This window comes from Hemicordylus capensis, chromosome 6 (genome assembly GCF_027244095.1).
Source record: "Hemicordylus capensis ecotype Gifberg chromosome 6, rHemCap1.1.pri, whole genome shotgun sequence".
Lineage (NCBI taxonomy): Eukaryota > Metazoa > Chordata > Lepidosauria > Squamata > Cordylidae > Hemicordylus > Hemicordylus capensis.
Window position 1 is genome coordinate 23,177,313 of NC_069662.1, and position 6,068 is coordinate 23,183,380.

The following is a 6,068-nucleotide window of genomic DNA, read 5'->3' on the forward strand; positions in this document are numbered from 1 at the left end:
ACTTGGAAATCCCCTTTTTATTGCTTTGTCACCAATCGGACACACTTTTCAAAATGAGGGGCGGCCCTTCCATGAGGTAGGGTGAGACCTCAGGCACAGATGTGGGGAGGAGTGCAGGGGGGGGCAGAGGGGCCTGGCCAACACAGGGCCCACTTTGCCATCCCCTTCCACTGCCCTTTCTTGCCCTGCTGGGGCACACTGTTAATTGCTGGGGGTGGGTGGGCATCATATTATCCTTCACCCCAGGCAGCAAAATATCTTGGACAGCCCCTGTCCAAAATATAACACCACCCCCCCCCACTCCCTGATCACTGCCTCAGACTGAGGGAAGCAGGAAGAAGGGGTCAGAGTCCAGGTGATAATCTGTCAGGAGTGGGGCAACAGCAAGGGGACTCCACCCAAGTGCCACATCCTGTCGCTTGGCAGACCAGCTCTAACACAGCTTTATTTCTTTATTTTTATCCTGCTTTTCTTTCAAGGAGCCTCGGGAGACATGTGTGGATCTGCACCCCAACACTCATTTTAGACTCACAACAATCCTATGAGATAGGAAAGGCTGACAGATGGTGACTAGCCCCAGTGAGCTTCGTGGCTGACAGGGTCTGTGAGCCTGATTCTGTCTCGTCCTAGTTGGACAATACATTTGCGGGGAAGTGGCCACCGTCTAATCCAGGGGCATAGCAAGGTTGGAGTGGGCCCAGAGACAAGATTTTAAAATGCCTCCCCCCACCCTCACTGAAGCTCAGCTCATGAAGTAAAGAAATCTTAAATGAGGCTGAATGGTGGTAACAAAAAGAATAGTAAAATTTTATATATCTATATCTATATCTGTCTATATACACCTATGTGCCACAATAGAACATCATCCTAAATTATTTTTTTAAAGGTTTTGTAAATTGTGAACGATGCAAGTCATTTAATGGTACTAGAGAAAGACATGCTGTTCTGGTAGCTCCAGGTCTTAACACTCACATCAATTTCAGAGGATGAATACAACTGAAGGAAGGCCGTGCACGGCTGTGGGAGTCAGTCATGTGACTTGCCTCTGCCCCCCCCCCAAGGTAATGGGCCCCCAGACAACTGTCTCCCCTTGCCCTATTATAGTTACGCCCCTGGTCCAGTCCTTCCCTAACGGAATGGCATTGTGATAGCTGCAGCTGCTATCATAAGGCTTATCCACAAGTTATCTTCAACACTCATACAACGAATGTACAGTGTACACAGGTATAGCTCTGTACACAGGCATAGTTATTCACATGTTTGTTTGTTTATTTTATTTTACATTTTATATCCCGCTGTTCCTCCAAGGAGCCCAGAGTGGTGTACTACATACTTAGTTTCTCCTCACAACAACCCTGTGAGGTTAGGCTAAGAGAGAAGTGACTGGTCCAGAGTCACCCAGCTAGTATCATGGCTGAATGGGGATTTGAACTCGGGTCTCCCCGGTCCTAGTCCAGCACTCTAACAGCTACACCACGCTGGCTCTTGAACACATGTGCAGAAGTACACTTCCTATCTGTACCCCATTTGAAGGGCCTGTGTCCACGTTCACTTTTAAAATGAACACAAGTACAGTCACTCACACAAACATACGTTCAAGTGTACAGACATCTGCACACTTGTACAGCATCATGTCTGAATCTGGCTACAGTCTTGATTTTTTAAGCAGACCAGAAGGGAAAACCAGGACTACATGAGAATTGCCCGCTTATTCAGTGTGTAGATTGGCAGTCGCCTCCGCTATTTTTTAAAAAGGGGGTCAAGGTGGTAAAATTCTGGTCAGGTGACACCCGTTGTGGCAGTGTCTCTGAATCCACACTCTGGAAGCTCCTGCTTCCTACCCTCCATGGTATCTTCTCTCCCAGCAGGTCCAGGCCTGGTTCACACAATCATTCAAATCTAGGTTTAATGCCATTTACCATCATTGACCCGATGATGTGATCCCATGCCAAAGTGGTTCATGGCCTGAGATTCTTGCCTTGTCATGGGTTCACACAAATCACGCTCATGTTGGAAATCCACATAAAGCCTAGATTCAAAAATGGTGGTGTGAGCCAGGCCCCAGCGTTGGAGGGTGGCATTGCTGAGTAGCTGCTAAGGGTCCAGGGTCTTCAGGAAGCCCCATTACTGACCCCTGAGGCCACCCCTGTGTCCACAGTCTTCATGTAGAGCTATTGGAGCCACTCCTTCAGGGTTCAGACAGATAGGAAGGGGACCATGAAGGGCCCCCCTGAATCCTAGCTGGAGCCAGCCTTGTTCTCAGCTTTCACGAAGCAGAAGCCTGTGACCTGGGAGACTCAAATGTAGCTATGAACTAGCAGAGCTGCCCTGTATCTAGTGGTCAGCCCTACAATTAGGGAGGAAGAGGCTACCCTGCCTCAAGTGGCAGATCTTGAGGTTCCATTCAAGGGCAGCAATTTGCCTGTTACTTAGTTCCTGGTTATGTTTTCTTACCACGATTGGGTGAGGATTTTCTGTCTCTGGCAGCAGAGTGGTTCAGGCTGTCTCTGACTGAGCAGATTGTCTCTCAGTCTTTATTTCTCCAGTCTATAAAATGGGGACAATAGTGATCTCTCTCTCTCTCTCTCTCTCTCTCTCTCTCTCTCTCTCTCTCTCTCTCTCTCTCTCTCACACACACACACACACACACACACACACACACACACACACACACACATGATAGTTGTGATAATTTATCACAGAGACTTGGTTGGGGGAGGCTGGTGGCCCAGTCTGGTCCCAGCTTCTCCCTCCAGGGTACTCTCTTGATGCAGGGAGGTGGAGTGGCTTGGGTCTATAAGAACAACATCTCCCTGACCAGAATCCCTGTTGAAGTGTTTGACCATATTGAATGTGTACCTAAGTTTGGGGACCAGGGATAGACTGGGACTTTTGTTGGAGTACTGATCATCCCGCTGCCCAATGGAGTCCCTAACTGAGCTGACAGACTTGGTCTCAGGTTTGGCATTGGAGTCCCCCAGGCTTGTGGTTCTGGGGGACTTCAATGTCCACTTTGGGACCAATCTGTCTGGGGCGGCTCAGGAGTTCATAGTGTCCATGACCACTATGGGCCTATCCCAAGGGGTCTCGGAACCAACACAAGTTGCTGGTCACATGCTTGATCTGGTCTTTCATTCTGATCAGGGTGGTGTTCCATGGGTGGTGGGGACTCCTGTGATTTCCCTATTGTCATGGATGGACCACCATCTGGTTACGGTTGGACTCACAATCATACCCCACCTCCGCAGGGGCAAGGGGTCCATTAGGATGGTTTGCCCGAGAAGGTTATTGGATCCAAAAGGATTCCAAGAAGTCTTGGAGGGATTTAGTGTTGGCTCTACTGGTGATCCTGTTGATGCCCTGCTGGAGAACTGAAACAGCATACTCACCAGGGCAGTAGACATTATCGCTTCTAAGTGTCCTCTCTGACCCACTTCAAAATTAGCCCCTTGGTATATGGAAGAACTACGGGGGCTGAAGTCGCGAGGTAGACGACTGGAGCGCAGGTGGAGAAAGACTCGGCTTGAATCCGACAGATTGCAACATAGAGCTCATTTGAAGACCTATGCTCAGGCGATACGTGCGGCAAAGAAGCAATTCTTTTTAGCCCGTATTGCACCCGCAAGTTCACGTCCAGTGGAGTTGTTCAGGATTATGAGAGGCCTAGTAAGTGCCCCTCCTCCTGTGAATCAGAACTTGGAACCATCTATGTGACCCGCTGTGGCCTGTTTATTGTATATATTTATTTATCTACCAGATTTGTACCCCGCCCTAAACTTTCATCTCTGGGCGGTTAACAATAACATAAAACAAGTTAAAAACATATACAAAACTTAAAACAATTTAAACAATTTAAAAGTCAACCACAGATTAAAACCTAAACATTTAAAAAGCTGAAAAAGCTTGGGTGATGAGGTGGGTTTTCAAATGCTTTTTAAAAATTGTCAGAGATGTATTTCAGTAAGGAGCGCATTCCACAGTCTCAGGGCAGTAACCGAGAAGGACCGTCCCTGTGTGGCCACCAGCTGAGTTGGTGGCAACTGGAGACAGACCTCTCCAGACGACCTCAGTGGGCAGTGGGGCTCATAATGAAGAAGACATTTTCTTAAATCCCCAAGGCCTAAGCCATTTAGGGCTTTATAGGTTATAACCAGCACTTTGGATTTTGCCTGGAAACCTATTGGCAGTCAGTGTAGCTCTATCAGCAAAGGAATGATGTGGTCTCTCTGAGATTACTCAGAGACCAACCTGGCTGCCACCTTCTGTACCAACTGGAGTTTCCGCACTACAAACAAAGGCAACCAACCCACACAGAGTGCATTGCAGAAGTCAAGTCTGGAGGTTACCAGCAGATGTACCACTCCTTTGAGGTCGCTCATCTCAAGAAATGGACGGACACAGCTGGCATATCAGCCAAAGCTAATAAAAAGCCCCTCTGGCCACTGCCTCAACCTGAGATACCAGGTAGAGGTGTGGATCCAGAAGTACTCCCAGACTGCAAACCTGTTCCTTTTGGAAAAGTGTGACCACATATAGAACAGGTAGATCAAAATCATCTCTGGAGTTCTGACTCCACACAGTAAGTACCTCCGTCTTATCTGGATTCAGTCTCCATTTATTCTCCCTCATCCAGCCAATTACTGCTTCCACGCAGGCATTTAGGAAGGTTATGCCATCTCCTGATGATGTTGACATGGAGAAGTAAATCTGAGTGTCATCAGCATACTGATAAAACCCCGCACAAAGTCCCCTGATGATCTCTCCCAGCGGTTTCATGTAGATGTTAAAGAGCATTGGAGACAGTATAGAGCCCTGAGGGACACCATATATAAGCTCAGATTTTGAAGAGCAACAGTCTCCAATCGACACCATCTGGAATCTATCTGAGAGGTAGGAGCAGAACCACTGTAAAACAGTACCTCCCAACCCCAACACTCTCAGATGTTCCAGAAGGATACTATGGTCGATGGTATTGAAAGCCGCCGAGAGATCCAAAAGGACCAACAGAGTCACACTTCCTCTATCAATTCCCAATTGGAGATCATCCATCAGGCTGACCAAGGCAGTCTCCACCCCATAGCCTGCCTGAAAGCCAGTTTGAAATGGGTCTAGATAATCGGTTTCCTCTAAGACCGTCTGAAGCTGAGAGGCCACCACCCTCTCAGTTACCTTGCCTGGCCATGGGAGGTTGGAGACAGGCCTATAGTTGCCCAACTCTGAGGGATCTAATGCAGCTTCTTCAGAATAGGTCTAATAGTTGCCTCTTTAAGACAAGGAGGCATCCTGCACTCCCTCAGAGAAGCATTTGTGATTTCTACCAGGCCTCCTACAACATCCTCTCTGCTAGATAGAACAAGCAATGTTGAACAAGGGTCAAGAGAACAAGTGATAGGCCTCATCACCCCAAGCAGCTTGCCCACATCCTCAGGAGTAAAAAAATGAAACCGATCCAGTCGAACTGCATAAGAGGAGTTGCTAGACAACTCAGACATTGAGTTAATTGTGGGGTCTTCATCTAAGTCGGCCTGAATATGAGATATTTTATCTGCAAAAAACTCTTTAAACACATCACAGCAGGTAACTGATGGCTCCAAATTATGATTCAAGGAAGGTGGGGCATATACTAGCCCCCTCACAACCCTGAACAACTCCGCTGGATGTGAACTCGCAGATGAAATACGGGCAGAAAAGCACCGCTTCTTTGCCACACATATTGCCTGAGCATAGATCTTTAAATGTCCTGTATGTCATAATCTGCCGGATTCGAGTCTTTTTCCACTTGCACTCCAATCGCCTACCTTGCCACTTCTGCCCTCGTAGATCTTCCATATACCAAGGGGCCAGTTTCAAAGCGGTCGGAGGGGACGCTTAGGAGCAATCGTGTCTACTGCCCTGGTGAGCATGTTGTTCCAGTTCTCCAGCAGGGCATCAACAGGATCACCGACAAAGCCAACATTAAATCCCTCCGAGGCTTCTCGGAATCCTGTTGGGTCCAATAACCTCTTCAGGTGGACCATTCTAATAGGCCCCTTGCCCTTGCGGAGGTGGAAAGTGGTTGTAAACCTAGC